Raw genomic sequence first — 20,005 nt, forward strand, 5'->3', positions numbered from 1 at the left:
CCAGCATGACCAACAGAGGACAGCACATCCATTTCTTTTAATGATTAAAAGATCCTGAGCTTGAAGCTGCCATTCACTTTTTCACTCAGGAAATGAGAGTGACAGGCAGAGTGGAGCAGTGTGCCGTTAAGTAAGCCAGCCAGATTAAAAAGGCCTTTTTGCAATTAACTAGAGCTGTTTTGAATTCCAGGAGATTACTCAAAAGTAAATCTACTTCTAACCAGGCATTATTGCTAACGAAACACTGTGGGTGCATGTTGGTGAAACCTGAGTCTGTATTTTGATGCATTTGTTTACTGAGCACTGCAATAACAGTTAAAACACACTTAGGAGTAAAAGCACACTCAGGAGTGTCAGGTAAACTCAACTAATTCCCCTTCCAAGCTGCTGAAAGACAAGGTGTCTGTAACCAAGTTTTGATTAAATGTGAGTGTTCATAAAACACTGAAGTGAAGCCAACTCCAGTGTTTTTATTGCATTTTGATTTGGGGGCAGAGAAGACTCTGCAAGTCATAATGAAATTCAAAGAACAAACTCAAGGATTTCATGTGGCTGAGGGGAATTTCATTAAGGAAATCCAATTAACCTGCAAGAGTTACACACATTGAAATCTATTATCTTCCCCCAAAAGCTGGCTTTGTGGTTTTTATAGCAACCTTTGCTATTCCTGGATAAATAATGCTTTATTACAAATGCACTGACATCTTTATATAATTAAGATTATAATAACATCTTCATTTGTCTCTGCTTTGCAAACATTCAATTCTGCTTCCTATGAAACATATGAAATAGTGTTTTTAAAGAAGATATGAGTCAGGATTGGGTGTTAGACACCAGCACAAAGCAAACAGAGATTTAGGAGACACACGAGGAATAATGTGGCTCCTGACAGCGTGCGGGTCTCCGTTTGTCGGTCAGGGCCTGATCCTGTCAGTTGCTGAGCTGAATTAATTAAGAGCCTAAGATACCATTAGGTCCATGGGGACTGACAGTGCTCAGCAGTACTTGGTGTTAAAGCCCTTAAATAAAAGCCAACCTACAAATTCCGATTCATGCGAGTAACAATATTGCACACATCTACAGTGGGGACATGAATTATTCACATCAGTGTAGCACGAAAGATGCAAACGGCAAAGCCTGTTTAAAATAACACACAAACACTCAGTGTTTCTCTGATATGTGGAGGGTTATCATTTGGCCCATTTTTCACTCATATGCGTATTCCTTTCATTTGCTGCGTGCATAGGTCTGATATGAGGATGTGAAGAAAATAAATACAGGAGATAGACATCTAATAAATATTATTAGAAAATGAGGAAAGGAGGTTACTGATTAGCATTCTTCCCATATAAAACTATTAGATTGTATCAGAGAAATGTGACTTAAGTGTTTTACCGTTCTTTTTTTTTTAACCATTATCTGATCAGAGAAGCATGAAAAGCACTTTATTGCCTTTTTTTTATCCCTGTGCTAGGAGCCCTCTGCAGGAAGTGAAGCTGAATTTCACAAATCTTCCCTTTCTGACGTCTCCCGAATTTCTAGGAATACCCCTTCCCTGTTACTATATTTGGTGGTAGTTTCTAGGAAAAAAAATAATTTTCGGACGGTCTTGGACTCACCACACCTCCTCGCAGAGGACTGTGCGCCCCGGGTCTCCTGGCACGGCCCCCACGGAGTTGAGGAGCTCACGGCTCGGGCTCACAACTCCCGGCGCAGACTGCACGTCTTTGTAGCACTGTTGGAGGAATGAGCATGGAGAAGGAGTGGGAAGGGGAGAGGTGTCTTTGTGGCAACAATGAGTGAATCTTCTCTAGTTTTTTTCCCGGCTGCTGCTCTTTGTTTTTTTGGTTGGTTTTTTTTTTCCCCAGCACTTTTTTTTTTTCCTTTTTTCAAGGAAGAGGATCTTAATGAAAGAAAAAAAACCCTCAGGATTTTTTTTTCTCTCCGCTTCCCCCCTCTCCCCCTCCCCTTGATGTGGCCTCTTGTTTAGCTTGTGGCGTGACCGTGATGAAGAAATGTTTCAGGGCGCCTGGCAGGGTGATCTTTTTATGTAATGAGTCAGGATTTTGCCAACGGAAGGAGCCGGCTCGGAGCGAGGACCGGAGGGCTGTCTCCTTTCAAGAACGGGGACCTGCCCGGCGAGCGGCTCCCTGCGCGCGGGATCCCCGCTCGCTGCGGGCGCTGATCCGTTCCCGTTCCCGGCTCTCCGGGGCACCGCCGCGGGCACTGACAAGCGGTGAGTTGCGCTCTCCCTCCGCGCCCCCGCTCCGCGCCGCCCGCCCGCCCGCGGGGAGCAGCGCGGCCCCGCGACGCCCCCGCCGAGGCCGCAGGTGCGGCCGCCGCCCCGCGCCCCCTTCCGCGGGCAGCCGGGGCCGCGCCCTGCGCGGGGATGGGGCGGCTCCGCGGCGGGCGGGCACCGGGGCGTGCGGACGCGGCCGAGGCACCGCGGGCGCGGAAAGGCGCCCCGGGAGCGGCGGCGGCGGCGCCGCGGGGCCGCGCATCGGCGGGCGCGCGGCCCCGGGCAGCTCCCGGCGCGGCCCCGCGCCCACCTGCCGCAGGCCGCGGAAGGTGCGCGCCGGGCGGGGCGCCGGGCCCGCCGCGCCCCGCGGGGAAGGGGCGGCTCGCCGCCGTGCCGGCACCCTCGGCAGCCACAGGTGTCCGCTCCCCACGGTGTCCGCTCCCCACGGTGTCCGCTCCCCACGGTGTCCGCTCCCCACGGTGTCCGCTCCCCACGGTGTCCGCTCCCCACGGTGTCCGGCCACCGCTCCCGTCCCGCTGCCTCCGCGTGGCTGCTGCGGCGACTTTGGCCAGGCACAAATAACTCCAAATGCGCGTGCGGAGGGGGTCGATACGCACCGTCTGATCAGGTCGTGTGAAAGCCAGAAAAACCTCCTAAATCATCACAGCCGTAAATAAGTCAGTTAAAATGTATAGTCTGTAGAAAGAGGAATTATTTAAACATTTCTACTTAGCCAGAATTTCCATCAACTTCTCTGCGTTTTCCTTTCAGGATGTATTTATAAAGGTGTTTATAAAGCAGTCCAGCTAGGACAGCATTCTTCAGCTCCACATTTTGATTATCAAAAGTAGAATGAATGTAATAGTGGCTTTTCAAGGACAATAATTAGTTTCTTTTAAAGTAACTGACGGCATTAACCTACTTCAGCCATCCGAGTGTAAACTATAATGCTTTTAAACATGGATTTTATATAGAAGCTCTGTTGGAATTATAAAGTGAAGATTTAGACTATTTTCCTTTTGTCTGTGAATTTCTACTTTTCCTCTCATCTTTAAAAGATCTTATGAAACAATATTGAGGGTAGTAAGAAGATGATGTAGAGCTGAATACTTGAGACTATCGTTGTTAGTAGGAAGAGACCTGTTTTCAAGTAAAGTGAAAATAAATTATAGTTTATTGTACAAATAACAAATTTAGAATAATGACAGCTATTTCTCTATAATGTGTCAACTTTATTCTGAAATACAGTGAAACAGATAAATAATAACTTGTTACACACTTTGAGAAGTCTTAATAGATATTTTGAGTGCTGAGTCTAATAACTGTTATTCTGTGTCATTTTATAGACACTTAGAAAAGTTACTTCTTACCTGCTTGATAAATAATTCATAAAATACTAATAAAATCAGTTAGTATCTGTTAGCAATTCTTGCTGTCCAGAAAGTGAAGGAGGATGTATTGCGACTGGGCTATAACGTTCTCTTTTGATTAGGCTGAAAATTACCCACTCTATAAGCAATGACTCAGTTGATTGGGCATATCTCACAAAGATACTTTACTTACAAATTGAATCTTGGAAGGCTGTGGTTCCAGAGTCGGGGTTTTGGGGGCGAGATGAGCTTATGTTTTATCCAACTGGCCCACAAAGTCCCGCTTTTGGTGGTCACTTTGTTCTGCAAAAGAAAACAGCACATTATGGCTCTTACATTGGACAGTAAACTTAGTAGTAAACTACTGCTGCACTTAGTAAAGGGCTATTATACACTTTAAATAAATAATCATGTTCTAGCTTTAGTGTTGTCTTCAGCAGTAAAAAGGTGGATAGAAAAGAAAATAATTCCGAAAGTTAAACATAACAGTTTTCTAACTATTGGTGATGTTTTTCTCTTAAAAAGCCAGCAAATGCTGCAGAAAAAGTCACCTTTCAAAGGGTGCAATAGAGGTGAATTGGGAGAAAAGATGGTCCCTAGAAAAGAGAGACAGTTTAAACCTTGAAAAAATCTTTTAAACTCTGGTAGCATTTGTATTGTCAACCCCCACCTCATTTTTTTTTTGCTCACAAAGTATTCAGTTGTGATGTATCTCTTGAACGTTCCTTCTGTGTGTCTATGTGTGTCCACATGTGTACAGTCTTTATCTATGATTCAATTTAAAGACTGCTGATTTTTGTACTGTTAAAAGTTGTGAAATATATTATTGTGAGTAAGGCAGTGTAAACCTGAGCTTGGTAGAGCTGTTTAAGTTCATGTTACTATTTACATTTTGGTATCAATATCCTAAAGTATTGAAGTATTATTTCTACTTAAAAGTTACATAGCTGTACTTTGCTCATGGGATTCTAGAAAGTGTTGAAAACACTGGTAGAGGTACTGAACTTTCTCATGGTTCCAAATACACTGCACAGATATTTAACACTGAATGAACACATGATACACAATGTAATTTATACAGTGTTTCACATATGCAGCATATTCACACAAAATACATGCAGGAGCTCAGCTAGTGTAAATGTGTCTGTCGTAGTTTTGACATTTAATGCCAGCTAATCACCTGCTTGAGCTGCACATAAACATCCAGACATTCACATTGTGATCATATTGTCACTACAGTCAGGTTAATTTTAAGAGTTGACCTATACAGACTGAATCAATTTGAGTATTTCAAAAAGGCCTGGAAATTCAGCTGAAGTGAGACAGTGACACACCGTTAAAGCAAAGTTGTTGGCATGTGATTTATCTGATGACTATGTGCAGGATCTGTACATTTATGCAAGTGAATATCAGGATCAGTTATCAAGTTTTTCTATAGAATTCTCATATTTTACATTTTATAGCAACATAATTGCAACAAAAGTGGAATAGGATGTGTCCAAACCTCAGTGCAACAAATTCCTCGCTTGTTTAAGACTGAAATCTGATTTGGAGGAGCTTAGGTCAGAACTGTGGTGCTGATGTGCTTTTTAGCTACTATTTTCCATGAAAATAATACTGTTCAGAAGCAGCATTTATGAAAGGTTAAATTTTCATAAGCCAAGTAAGTTAAAAACATAACTGTAGAAATTTTTTATTTTTGACTTATACTAGAGTATATTAGTACTTAGTTTGTGAATACATTCCAGACTTGTCCAGTCTTCATAGTTGTCAGATTTGGACTGGTTTAATTCCTGTGGTCTGTTCTCCAGTATTCTGAGAATGTAAGAGCAGAGAATCAGAGATGAGAAAGTGGATCAATGTGAGGATCTTGCTTTAAGGGAACAGAGAAACACATCCAAACATCAGCAAAGATAGCTCTGCTCTGCTGAAATACCACAGTTGCTTCTTACCAACTGTTACTTAAAAGCTCTTAAATTAAAATGTAATTTTGGGCAGCTACTTCCAGTAAGATGTAAAGATCACACTTTGTTAATCAGCTATTTTTAGATTATTTTTTAAAATAGATTCTATCTGCTATCTGGCTCTCTATTGAGGATATATAAAATTCACTTGCATTGCTTCTAGCACCAATAACCTAGCTATAGAATTAATACACTATTTAAATGATCAATGAGCAGTGTTAAAGAACACAGTTATGCTTCTGTAGGCCTTCCTCATACAATATTTTTATTCACATTTTTTCCCATCAATAAGCTTACAGAAAGAGCTCCTGTTTGTCTCTGGTGTGCAGTAGAACAGACAGTTTGCTGCTGCTATAGATATCATGCATATATTTTAAACTTTGAATGGATGTTCATTTTGCATGTGTTACTTAAATTAATGATTATTAGAGAAAACATTGATAGATTTCCTAAACATCTGTGTTATAAAAATTTGATCTCTTTCCCTCACACTGGTTTTCCCAGCAGGTTTGTGTGCAGCTTGGGGTGCTGGCCTCAGAGCTGAGACTCCTGAAGTGCACTGTGTACCCACAGTATTAATAATTAAATACCTGGGATCAGTCTATCTTGCCATTTGATATGAAAAAAGAAATTTACAGAAGATAAAAAGTAGATGGTATGTTTGTAATAAAAATTAAATTTTCTTCAGATAAAAATGTCATTAATTATTGAAAAAAAAATTAGAAATATCAACCACAATTATTTATTGCATTTATAATTTACAAAATTGAAAGTCCTACTAGCTGTCTTTCTATTTAGAATAAATTTAAAACTACATTTTTAGAATTACTTTTCTGCATTTTTAAGCAAATCTTTAAAAAACCAGCTCACAAACACACTGAATCAGCAGAGGATTACCAAATGGCCTAATCTGTTTACTTTTGAAATTTTATTGAAGCAGTGAAAAGATCAGGATCTCCCCTGGAATCCTGTGGCATGGTTTGGAGCTTGCTCTGGGGCCTATATTTTCTGCAGCAAGGCCTCAGCCTTTGACACCTCCTGATCCTGTGTTGCAACAGAAAAGTTTTGTGACTCCCCTCTGATCCAGCCACAGAAAAAGAGACAGAGAGCTAACGACCCCAAGCTTGGAAACTCATGACCTGGAGCAATTAAAATTTTGCCTTACTAAAGGCTGCAGAATCAGTTGTCCTTTTATCCAGAGTTTTTCTGGGCAAGAGCACAGACCCCCGAGGTCTGAATTTTAAACTGTGCCTTGTTCTTTGCTCCCTGTTGCAGTGTTACACACCAGCCCTGCTTCCCTGGGGAGAACCTGGAGCTCAGGCTGCAGGAAAGGTCTATGCAAACACAAACCAGCCTGTTCAGGCATATTTTTAAAGGACATTACTCAAAAGATCATTTTACCTGCCTTGGAAATTGTATTAGAAGCCTATGAAGCAAAAACAAAACAAAGAAGTGGATTTTTGTAAATGGCTTTAAGAGATTTGGGGAAAACCACTGCTAGCACCTGGAAGCTGCAGCTGTAGTGGAAGACATGGTAGAAAAGTGGTTCAGACCCTGTGGCTTGAGCTTCTGGTGGAATCAATGAATTTAAACATCATTTGCCCAATTCACAGTGCACATCAGGTAATAACTACACTAATCCCTTGCTGCAATGCCATATGCTATTCTCAGTCAAACAGTGCAAACATGTAGGGAATTTGGTAAAGGTATAAACATGGAAAAAAGAAACAAAGAAACAGGGTTTTGCCTGTTGTCAAAATGCCCAAATAGTTCCTGTTTCCAAGGTTTGGGGGCAAGGGCAATAATTCTGTATTCAAGTGTGAATGGATAGGCCTTATTCAGCTTGGGAATTTTTTTCAGGACCTTTCCTAAAACACCTACTGAGTAAATAAAGATAATATCAGCAGAACTAAAGCCCCATGCATTAGTGAGGGAACTGGCTTTGTGAGGTAGCTGACAGGGCTACACCTTAGCAGTTGGCTCCAGAAGGTTACCCCTGATCTCTGACTCCCTGTTGGATACAAGGCTCTTTAATTACCAACATTTTTTTTAATATTGTAATTGTAATTCTCTACAGATAGGCTCCAGAGTTTTGTTGGTTTTTTTGGTTTTTTTTTCCTGCTTGGAGTATACCTGCTCCTAGCTCAGCTCAAAAGAAGTCATAAAAATTTGAGTCCTATCTGATTTCCTAGTATCCTGAATACTTACATTGTTGATATAAATGAAAAACTCTTGAACAAAACTGTTTTGATATTTTCAGTTAATACTGTTAAATTTGATTTAGCTGTTAATGAGGGAGACTACAATCAACAGTATAAAGTAGTATTTTTGCTGTTTGAAGTATTTCAGCTTCAGTCAGACAGTCCAAATCTTTTACTGCAATCATGGCCTTTCTATATGAACCAATATAAAATAGTATCTGGACACTAATTTTTTAAGTAGAGATTTTCATTTGTAGGTCAGGACAAGAATTAAAAAAGAACACATACACCCCCCCCAAAATATAAAATGTGTTTTGTCATCTACAACAAGGCATGTATTGGCAAGGCAAAGTTGTAGGACAAGGTGAGAAAAATAATTCCAGGATGTTTCAGGACTGGCCCATATGCATCAGGAAAAATAAGTCAATGCAGTAATTGTACTGAAAGGGCATTTCTAGATGTTACACATTGCTGCTGTTAAAAATTTCTGTTTTATGGTCAGCAAAATCTGGCTTTCTGCTTTGATGCTGCTGCTGTTTGTATTAAAGCTTTTTTTGTATCAAAGGCCTATTTGAAATCACACAAAGCACACACACCTCTGTCAGTAGGTGCCTGGATGCTGCTCTAAGTCAGAAGTATCTCCACTGAATTCACTGGATTTACAGCCATAAAAAATGCAAGTGAGATCATGTTAAAGTTTCTGGAACCTGAGAAAATAATTTAATTTTTCATATTTTAACACAAACAAAGGACAAATGAATTACACAGAACATAGTACTAAATAATGTGAAGAATTGAGCATTGCTTTTTTCAACAATATTATTGTTATATTTTATGCTTTGTACTACAAGAATCTGTGAAGAATATGCCTTGTTAGGTGCTATTCAGTGTGGATTGTTTTAAAACAGTAACTTTTCACTGGGCATGCCAATTGAATGGGCATAACTTAATGTGCTACCTGTTCTACTAATGATATTTATAAATATGGGGATAATTCAGCCTACTAAATTGGGATTGCACTTTGTATTTTCACTCTGACTGGTCCTTCTGTATGTATGGAAAACTGCCCAGACAGTTCATTGGAAAATATCTTAAAATTCTTTAAAATGAAAGATGTTCTATTATTCTATTATGTATAACTTTCTTCTATAAACTAATGTTCACTCTGTCAATGAAGTATCCTTAAAAATGAGAAATGCAGGTCAACAGTTAATGATGATTATCTTGGGGTTTTGTTTTGGTGGGGTTTTTTTGGGTTTTGGGGGGTTTTTTTGAGAGCTGAAAGAAGAAATCTTGTCCTGTCTTGTCTTCATGCAAAATGTATTTTACTTCCCAAAAATAGTATTTCTAAGATAGCTGCCTCAAAATTCACTTTATTGCATGGACAGAACCATTTTCTACATCCAGAGCTAATGAATTAGAGGATCCTTGAAAAACCACAGTTTTACTCTCCAGTGGACTAACAGAAAATTATGAAATCCTGAGGTATGGTTGGAAAGTTGTTCTAACTTAAAAATCTTTTCTTTATAGTTTCATTCTTGATGTTCCACAGCATTCACCACTTCCTGCATGGCTTTTAACCGCAGGGAAAATGAGGGACTTTTGGGGGCAGATGTGTTTCCATTACACTATCATAATGCCCCTAAAAATCCTTATTGCTCTTGCAGTATTCTTCTGTATTGCTGGGCCTGGTGAGAACTACTTGAAGACCTAGCTTATAAATACAGCTTTTCTCTAAAAACACTTTAAAAACACCACTGAGTTTTATTTTGCTTGTCTTATATTATTTTTAGTTGTGTTTACTGTTGCTTAAAATATAAATGGCAAGATATGCAACCACCTGTTGGTAAATAAATGTCATAAGTCATAAATCCAAGGGACATGCTGGTAACTGCATGGGATTATCAAGAGGGGTCTGTTTGGGTTTAAGAGTGAGAGCTTCATTTTTTGGGTACAACGAACTTGTTTTTTACGTAAGAATTTAGCATTTATGTATCTGAAAATATGACAGCTGTTTTGCAAGCTAACTCAAATGACTGCTGTAAGTGAGCCTCACTTAGAATATTTACTGCTTTTGGAAACACACATCAGGTCATTTATCAAATGCATAGATCTGTCCAGTACATTTCTTTAAATGCACCAAAATATTAAAATCATGTTTTAATACAGTCTCAAAATAAAATTATGATTATACCTGCAGAAGACATTGTGGGTTGTCAGGTGTCCTATGCTTACTCAGCTCAGAAGGTCTTTGTGTGGCCGTACCTCTTGCTGAGGCTTCTGGGGAAGGCACGGTCCATTGGGAATGCAGTCCCCTCCCAGGAAGGGAGAGATGCCCAGGGATGGATGGCCCAGGCACAGTTTATTCCTGCTGGGTGGCAGGTTCCCCTGGAGCCTGCAGTGTTTCAGTTCTGGAAGGAGAAGGCAGAAGATACACACGTAAACATGGTTTGTTGTTGTCTGGGTCTTGCAGAGCAATACATCATCAGCTTGACATGTGCAGTGCTGGTAACATTTATTTGAGTAGCTGAGTGTGGGGCACACGCAGTACTGCCACTGCTTTGTGGTAAATGTACTCTTGACTTCACTGACTCGTTTAACAGAAATTACACATGGTGTTGCAGGGTCCCTCTGACAGGGTCTGCTCATATCTTTAAATACCCTTCAAAATATTTGGTGAGATAGGAAAGAAACTAACTGGGTGGATTCACCATACCACTTTAATATAAAAGTTTAATCTCCAGGGAGATGCTGTTCTTCATTCTGCTGTAGGAATGTGTCTCACTTTTCACACAGCAAAATCTTACAGGTCACGTCCTCCAGGTCACAAAGCAGGCTTGCTGGTATGACTGAGGCTCAGAACTTTTGCTGCCCAGAGAAATACTACAGGAACAAGAAAACTCCTTTCTGGAAGGATGGAATGAGCAGTGTTAAACAATTTTGTATTCACAGGTCAAAACACACTGGAATATGTCCTTCAACATAAAACACTGCAAGATGCAACAGCATTTCAAATTAATGTATAGACAGAGAATAGAAAACAGCCATTACATTAATTTGAAATTTTCATATCAATATTTCAGTGCTCCTGTTTGGACTGCTAATCACAAGATGATCCCTAGCACCTTCTGACTTAAATGGAAGGTGTAACACAGACTGGCTTGAGTCTTATCCAGCCTTTATAATTACAGTTACTTATAAGGTATGAAACTAATTGAACTACTAATATTAGTCATTAGTCAAAAACTCATTAGAGTTTTTTTGCATGTTTTTATTCTAAACATGCCAAGGGGTATGTTCAGCATTCTTTTTATTCCCAAGTAACACTCCTAGGTAAAGACTCTGCATCTAATAGAAAATGTTTTTTAAAAAAAGCACACAACAGCAAATAACATATAACTGTAATTTGGTTTTACGCATTTTTTTCACTGAAGAATAAGAATTAGAAAATGAGAGTCAAGCATAAGGTTTGAGATGTGTACTTAAATTTCTGAATTCAAATACTTGCTTCAAATAATTTATTTTAAATATTTAAATCATTTGGTATGAAACAGTATGTCACAAAAATCTTTGGATCTGATACAGCCTCAGAGGAATGACTGCAAAACTCATCTGTAAAACTGTCCACTGCAGCTAACAGCACATTGGGAATAGGCTGAGTAGGTTTCAGTGTCAACATTTTGTAAAAGATAATACTCTTTCTCTGTTTGTTTTCTTAAATGTTAGCAAAGCACAGATTTCTATTAGCCTCTTCTTAGAGAGTTTAGTTTCTTTTAATTATAGGGCCAAGAGACATTAACAAGAACAAGCAAATTGCTCTAAAAGTTAGAACAGTAGCACGTAGGTAATTTTTCGAGTAGAATTTCCACAGTGGAAAAGATATTAAGTATTTGTTAGGTGCCAAGAAATGAGTAATACAAGAATATTTAGATTCTTTTACAAAATGGAAGAGCATTAACAACATTTTAGTTTTTTATTATATATAAAATTCTTGATTACCAACAGTCTCATAATAGAGAAACAAAAGCAGAAGAAAGGACATGCAATTATTAAATAGACTGAATAAGAGACATTAATCTCATTTATGTATTGAATAAGCCCATTTTTATCTCGAGTTTTGAACACTGCCTCAACTGTATGTAGACTATTTAAGACATGATTCAGAATACAGAACTTGGCTGATCCATTGTAATAGTGTTTATTTATTTATTTGCTATGTTATTTCACTTCCAGTGTGTCAGATCCAGTTTGTTACCAAATGAAGAGAGTGTCAGTTCTGCTCCAGCCCATTCTGAGGGGTCCCTGTGCAGCTGCTGTGCTGTCACCTGTGGGGAGGTGACTCCAGAGTCAGGCTCTGAGCACAGGCAGCAGCTCTGGGCGGTGGCACAAGGAGGCTGCTCAGGAAAGCTCAGATAAAGGCACCTAATTCCACAATGGGCTCGAGAAAGAGGTGGGAAAGGGAAGAGCTCTAGCAAAGGGAGTAGCAACTGCAAGAGAGAAACCACTACTCACATGCTGTAAGTCTATAGAATAAAGAGCAGAATAAATATAGAATGTAGAATAATATATGAAATATAGAATAAAGCAGAAGAATGTGGCCAGAAGTAAAGGGGAAGGAAGGCTTCATCACAGCCTGCAGTGGAGCTTTTTTCACTGAATGCTTAATTATGGAAGCAGAAGTGCATACAAAAATAAGCTCCATGAATAAATGGTTACTACTACATTTATCAATTATATTAAATTGTTTCAGACTTTGTTAATTTGTTGCCATTGATGGCTGATTAAAGATGGTTAAATGGTTTTATTTTTCCTTCACTTTTGAATGTATACAATTTTATTCCCATATTTAAATAATTAGTGCCAAGATTCTGACTAAAGTGGATCTTTGTCATTGTATTATCAACAAGTGCAAATGTCAGTTTGAAGTCCATGGCTGACATAATTTCAGCTATAGCTGGAAGAAAACTGTGTACATACACTTTAGCAACACAAGGAATCAATGAAAGTGAATATAAATCATTGAAAGAAACCACATATTTTATAATCAGACTTTTATCAAGATCTGACCTATTTTATACTTAAGAAATTAAAATAGAAGCTGAAATGTTAGGAGATTATTAATTTCTTCAGTAGTTAGATTTAACAGGTGAGATTACCCAATAATTTACTGAAAAACTGGAATTCCTAACCAAAATTAATTTTGTTGACTACTGGGGCTTGGATCTTTTTTAAGGAAAAGCCACTTCAAAATTTTCCTTACTTTTCCAATGACAGATTGTATTTTTTATATTCCTTTAAAAGCAAAATCTACAGCCTTGCTGTGACTGCTGTCTGAGGCTTTTGGAGATCTCAACTGTGAGAGCAGTGTAAATACCAAACAAGATTGCAGCAGGTTAATTTTGATTCAGAGGAAGCAATAAGATATTCCTATATGAATCAAGGGAATCTGTGCTGGTCATTTTTGGAGTGCTGAACTAATCCATAACAAAATTATCCCACGACTGCAGTTGGCAATATGGACAACTGAGGGAGCCCACAAGATCCCCAGACTGTAGTTTGAATCAAATGTGGACTTTGTGCTTTAATCTGGGCTCATACTCAAATAGTCTAGCTTTAGTATTTTGATAATTCATATAAAATCTTGTTTTATGGATTTATTCTAACTTGTACCAGAATGTCACCATTTTATTCTTTTAAGACTCTGGGTGTGTCTAAAACAAAAAAGGAAACAAATCCCTTCTTCAAACATCTGAAATGAAAACATCTCCAGAGTTCTGTTTCCAGTCTGAGCATCAGGAGGTGAATGTTTCAGCAGAAGGTTCTGCATTTGAAGTCTAGGCCTTGATTTGCCTTCTGGACAGTGACAGGGAGGTGCCAAATGCCTGAGTGGAACCCAGGTGAGGTCGGGTGGCACTTGCCAGCATGTGCCAGCATGTGCCAGCATGTGCCAGCATGTGCCAGCACTTCACCTGTCCGAGGGAGCAATACAGCTGCCACCCGATTCCAGAATGTGTTTTGATGTGGAATAGTCAGCTCTGGCCTTAAACACCATATCTTTCTGTACCAGCTCCATTCCTGCCTCCTCCTTTCCAGATTAGCTAGTTCATAAACAGAAAGTTCCAAGAAGTCAAAAAACCCACCCAAAACCAGAGGTAAGTAAAGATGGAGCCACAGCTGCAATTTCCTGATAACAACCTTTGCAAACATCCCGGAGGGGACTGTGAGTGGAAAAGTGACACCAATTAGGCTGCTCAAGGCTCTGGATTTTCATGTAAAGCAGGACCCGGCCATGCCTGCAGTGTCCCAAAGGCCACCTTTGCCAGGCTGTCACACACACCCCAGTGTGGAGGCAGTGTCCCAAAGGCCACCTTTAGCTGTCACACACACCCCGGTGTGGAGGCAGTGTCCCAAAGGCCACCTTTAGCTGTCACAGCACCCCAGTGTGGAGGCAGTGTCCCAAAGGCCACCTTTAGCTGTCACAGCACCCCAGTGTGGAGGCAGTGTCCCAAAGGCCACCTTTAGCTGTCACACACACCCCAGTGTGGAGGCAGTGTCCCAAAGGCCACCTTTGCCAGGCTGTCACACACACCCCAGTGTGGAGGCAGTGTCCCAAAGGCCACCTTTAGCTGTCACAGCACCCCAGTGTGGAGGCAGTGTCCCAAAGGCCACCTTTAGCTGTCACAGCACCCCAGTGTGGAGGCAGTGTCCCAAAGGCCACCTTTAGCTGTCACAGCACCCCAGTGTGGAGGCAGTGTCCCAAAGGCCACCTTTAGCTGTCACACACCCCAGTGTGGAGGCAGTGTCCCAAAGGCCACCTTTAGCTGTCACACACCCCAGTGTGGAGGCAGTGTCCCAAAGGCCACCTTTAGCTGTCACAGCACCCCAGTGTGGAGGCAGTGTCCCAAAGGCCACCTTTAGCTGTCACAGCACCCCAGTGTGGAGGCAGTGTGGCAGCCGGGCCGCCCCCGTCGCTCAGCAGGGCCGCCCTGTGCCTCTGTCCTTTGTGCTGCAGCTCGGCTGCTCAGCAGGCACAGCACAGGGCACTCCTGTCACTGCTGTTCTATCGTTTCACTTTTTCTCAGATGTCACCCACAAGACAGCAAGAGATGGTGAACTGCTGCATCTTGAGTTTCATCTAAAGCAACTCCCAAGGAGAATTTCCTTTATCACTGTTAATAATGGAACTGGAAAACTGCCTTCAACTCTGGTTGGCAAACAAAACAGTCATGTTTTAATGACACAGTTTTAACTGATTTCTCTAGGAGCTAACACCAGCAGAGTATTATATATTATATATTATATATATCCTTGAACAGCAATTCCACAGAGTATATTACAATTCCTGTAATAGCAAGTTTTATCTCATTGCACAAAAAAACCCCCACAAAACATTTCTAATGAAGCATGATATTGGGTGGTATTGACATTATTATAAATTTCCATCTTTTTATGGAGAACATAAAAATATATTTTCCTATTCTGCCTACAGAACACTTGAAAATAATTACATATTTTATGCTAAGGCACCAGACTATTGCAGTATTACAGAATTACTCCAGCAGAAACGTGGAGTTTTAGATATATTGGGAGACAGGGACTTTGTTTCTGTTCTGTATGATGATTCTGCATCTCCCAGTCCTGGTATATGCATTTAACACTCAGGTGTTAAAAAGTTGGAAAGAACAAATAATAAATTCAAGGTGCTGTACCTGCTTTTGGAATAGTTTTAGACTATAAATTATTGTTGCCAATCTTTAGCATCAGGAATACAGAAAAATTTAGGCTGAGAAAAGGCATGGGAACTAAAAAATAGAAGAGTAAAGCAAAGTTTCTAGACTTGCCAGCTGCTCCTTACATCAACATTCAATTCTGCTGCTTGCTTTGACTGTAGCAAAAAGATAAACATTTTCTTGTTGCAAGTTAACAAACACTGCCATGCATGACAATTTGATAAGGGGTATTAAGAGTTGTATCAGGAGTTTATTAGTTCATTTGAGCAAGAGATAAACATGGTAGAAAGTTCTGATGTGCTGCTGAAAAATGAAAAATGACTGGTCAATGCCAAAAACAGTTCTGCTGAAAAAAGGGTTTCTATTCTTAGTGACTGGAGCTTTCATTGCTATAGACAATTTTTCTTTCTGTTTGTAGTAAATTCCTCAATGTGTCTGCCTCCTTTGTAAAATTACACCATTGCTCTGTGGGTCTGTGTTTTCAAGTGGTACAGATATAGCAGACTGAATTCTACACTCACAAGGACCTCTGTTAAAGTCATGGCACAACAGGCAGAATTTGGTTTAGTGACAGTCTCTTCTGCTTGGTGTCTTTTCACATTAACTGTAGATGTTGAGATCTTGTCTCCATGTTTTTGTCTGTTGTAGTTATTGAAAACAAAATACAGTGTATTTAAGTATCCTTTAATTTAGCACTTGTCTAATTAAATTCTTGCCTGATTATTTTTCTGATGTAGGCATATATGCCTTACAACAAATTGATAGTGTTTGACTCTTGATATTGTCACTAAATCTGTATTTGAACTAAGACCTGCCAAAACAAATATTAAAAATCCTGCCATACATCCCAAATGGCACATTTAGTTTCCTTTTTATAAGGCAATGCAGTACAATATAAACAAGGAGAAACAAAGAGATAACACAGTGATGTAGGATCAGAGTTTACTGGCAAAACCTGTGTGTGGTATATTAATCACAGATGATAAAACAAAAGCAAAAAGGTCTTCCTAGACTGCAGGAAGAGACCTATATCCTACACTGTAATGACTTTTTTGTATCCTTTGTTTTATCGAACAATTATTTTAGAAAATTTTTGGGGTTTTTCCCTTACAAAAGTAACCATACTATTCTATAGTCCCTTTCCCCCACTAAGACAGACTTTAAGGCACCGTTAACATTTGTGGTATGCCAATTTTTTTGGCTCTAGAGAAATAATAATAACACATCTAGGAGAAAATTCTGACATTTTGTCTGGCAAATGTTGTTACACTTTGTCAAAGGCATAAGAACTTACTTTAATATCCTGTCTCACAATATGGGGTAAAAGGGACAAGAAAATTAGGATAAGATCAAATGTACACGTTAGCAAGATGTGATCAGTAACCAGTCAGGTAATATTTTCAGTTATTTGCAAGACCTCAATGATTCCCAGATGCCTGAAGTAGGGCAAGGGTAAGGACTAGGAACTTCTGGATTTGATGGTTGCTTGGCACTGTGGAATGTAGGTACCTTTGCCCATTGTATAAGAATTGTGTCCTTTGCCTTGGCTTCCCACTGGGAGCTCAGACTGAATACACTGACAGTCTTTCAGGCCTTCCTTCCTCCTTTACTAAAGGCACAGGCACGGGAGATGCATGTGCAGGATGTTTATGGAAAAGAATAAAAAGTTTTATAACAACTGAATGCTCATGACAGTGTCACACATACAGATATTTGGTGAAAGTAAACAAACTCCTGTCTGTTTTGAAGGAGAAAGAGCAAGGGCTTTTCCCCCTCTGTATAATTAGACACTAAATCACATTCTGCTAAAAGGCAGAAATTGTTTATGTGCAGATGCTTGGATTCCTTGAAAATATTAAATTTTCTTGGTAGCATATTTATTCACCATATTAATATTAGTCAACTAGGGGTTACTGTTTTTGAAGTTGAACTACTCTGAGGCTAATAGCACAGAAGTATTGCTATTGGCATGTTAAATATTTTCCATTAACTAAATAAGTTCAATAATTTAATAAATTTATTTTTTACTCATTTATGAAATTCACATATGTAGTTGCTTATTCTGGCTTCCTCTGATTCTCCAGTCTAGAATATTAAAACTTAGACAACAGACCAGACAGGGACACACATGTAAATTGAGGGGTGGGATATGGCCTTTATAAAACAGGGCACTAAACTTAGAGGTCTCTTGGTACAGGAGACAGTTCCACTATTAAACAACTGGTGCTAAGAGCAGTTCTAAGATTCAGAATGTGAGCAGTCTGAGAAGATGGTCTATAAGGTGTACATTTCAATTTAAGTCTTTTGTGAAGCTAAAAGCTTCTTGCAGTGCAATGGAATTCCTCCAAAGGATGTGGTGTTTAACACCAGCAGACCTTTGTGTGACAATCAGCAGATATCTGTTTTGTCAAAGTCTGTCTTGTGATAATCAGCAGGTAACATCCTATGAAACTACTGTACCTTGGCTGTGACATGAAGGAAGCAGGATACTAATGGATCATTATGGGAATTTATGCAGGCCTGTATCATAAATAGTCACCGGTGAGAATGCAGGCACAAGGAGAAATGTCCCAGATGAGCTGACTGGCTGCCTACAGGAGCATCACACTGCTTAAAGAATCAGCTCTTTCAACTTCACACCAGCTTAGCTGAGGGTATTTCCTAAGATGAATAGATCACATAAGGCAAGCACAGAAAACAGACAGATAGCATTTGTCTTCTGAGGTTTATGAATATTTTGCTTAGTCTGTGCTGTAAGGAGCTAATAAAATGAAGATAAAATGGAAGCGAATATTGTTTGATAACATTTGTCTTATATTGGGTCTGACAGATTCAATGTTTAGGGTTGAATAAAGCTCATATATCATAAAAGACCACTTATCTAGCACTTAGACTCATTTTCCTGCCTAAAGCAGATTTTTTTTTTACTTTTTAAATTGGGTTCTATTAGATTAGGTTGGGTCTCACACATCACTGCAAAAGTAATCTACAAAGGCACTTCAAGGACCCCTTCATTTAAAACAATAGGCCATCAGGAGGTTGGGGTTTTTTTGCTTATTTGTTCGTTTTTTTGGAGGATGCATATTGGAAGCAGTCCCTGATTCAGAAACTCCTGATTTCAGAATGTATTGGAGGGAATTTGGAGGTGGAGAAGCTGTTCTGGAGTAATGGCTCTGAGGTGGTGCACCAGGAGCACTGCACAGGAATTTATCCCAACAAGCTCTGATGTTTATCTCTGCTCAGATAATGCACCTAGTCTGCTCTTACATCATGTATTCCAGTTGTGGTTAGAATTACATAGAGTTCTTTCTGAATTTAAAAAAAATATAGTATGAATTAAGAATCCTCACAGATTATTATGAAACAGACAAATCTTGCAATATATAAAGTGTAAGAAATAAATAGCACCTTTGATGCAAAGCTGCTATTTAGTTGTACTTGTAGCCTTACTCACCTTGTACAACCCCAAATATAATTTGATCTTCTACATTTAAAACTGTGTGCTTCCATATTGAAATTGTTTTAATAGGAGATGTGTTAGTTAAGCATTGCTAAACAGATATTATGTTCCTGAGTAATAGTTCAGTATTTATTACTGCAGTAAAAGACCTCCAAGACACAAGAATGGGGTAGCAAAGAGAGGATCTTCCCAAATCCATGCAACCCAAGTACTGTCAGAATCATTCTCTCAGTATGTGCTGCTTCAGTATGTGGTTTTTAATCATTAAAAAGTGCAGTCTTTTGTAACTTGAAGATAAGGACTTTAATAAGAATTTTTGTGAATGTGTTACTTTCCTGTTACAACACTTGGAACGCTTTGTTAATCCTGTGTGCCCTAAACCAGGACATCCTAGTAAAGCAGCAAATGGAATGTAACCATGAATGGAACTGAAAGACTATAGTCCTTCTCTATGGAAAAAAAATACTACAGAGCTGAGTGGTAAGTTCTGTACAGAGGAGTATAAACTGAGGAGAGTATTAGAAAGCATTCCTACAGAGCAGGACTAGTTTAGTTCTTAGTGAAGTAACAAATTTTAAAAATTTAAGAAATCTTTATTAAGTGATCTTTGATAATATGGGAAGTACATTATATGTAGTTCTATAAATGAAGTATCTATTTCTACATAATTTTTAGATTTACAGCCATATAGGTTGTTAGCCAAGGTCTAAATGTAAGTGATTAAAATAATGAGCAAACATTTCAGAATGCAGGTAATGCATTGTAATTGGTTCTGCCTCATGGCAACAAATGATCATTTAAATGATCATTTAACCAGTACCTATTTAGTTATATATAGCTATATATATACACACACTTACAGTTTCCTTTAGGAGATGCAAAGGAAATACCTCTTTTCTATAAAACCCACATTTTAATGTTTGTAGGGTGACTTAACAGCTTAACCCCCCTAAGGATGGTGTCTGGTTTTGTAGGTAAATCCAGATTCAGAGTAGAATCTTTCAAAACTCAGCAAATTCATCTTTGAGTCCTACCTACCTT

Source organism: Molothrus ater, chromosome 16 (genome assembly GCF_012460135.2).
Source record: "Molothrus ater isolate BHLD 08-10-18 breed brown headed cowbird chromosome 16, BPBGC_Mater_1.1, whole genome shotgun sequence".
NCBI lineage: Eukaryota > Metazoa > Chordata > Aves > Passeriformes > Icteridae > Molothrus > Molothrus ater.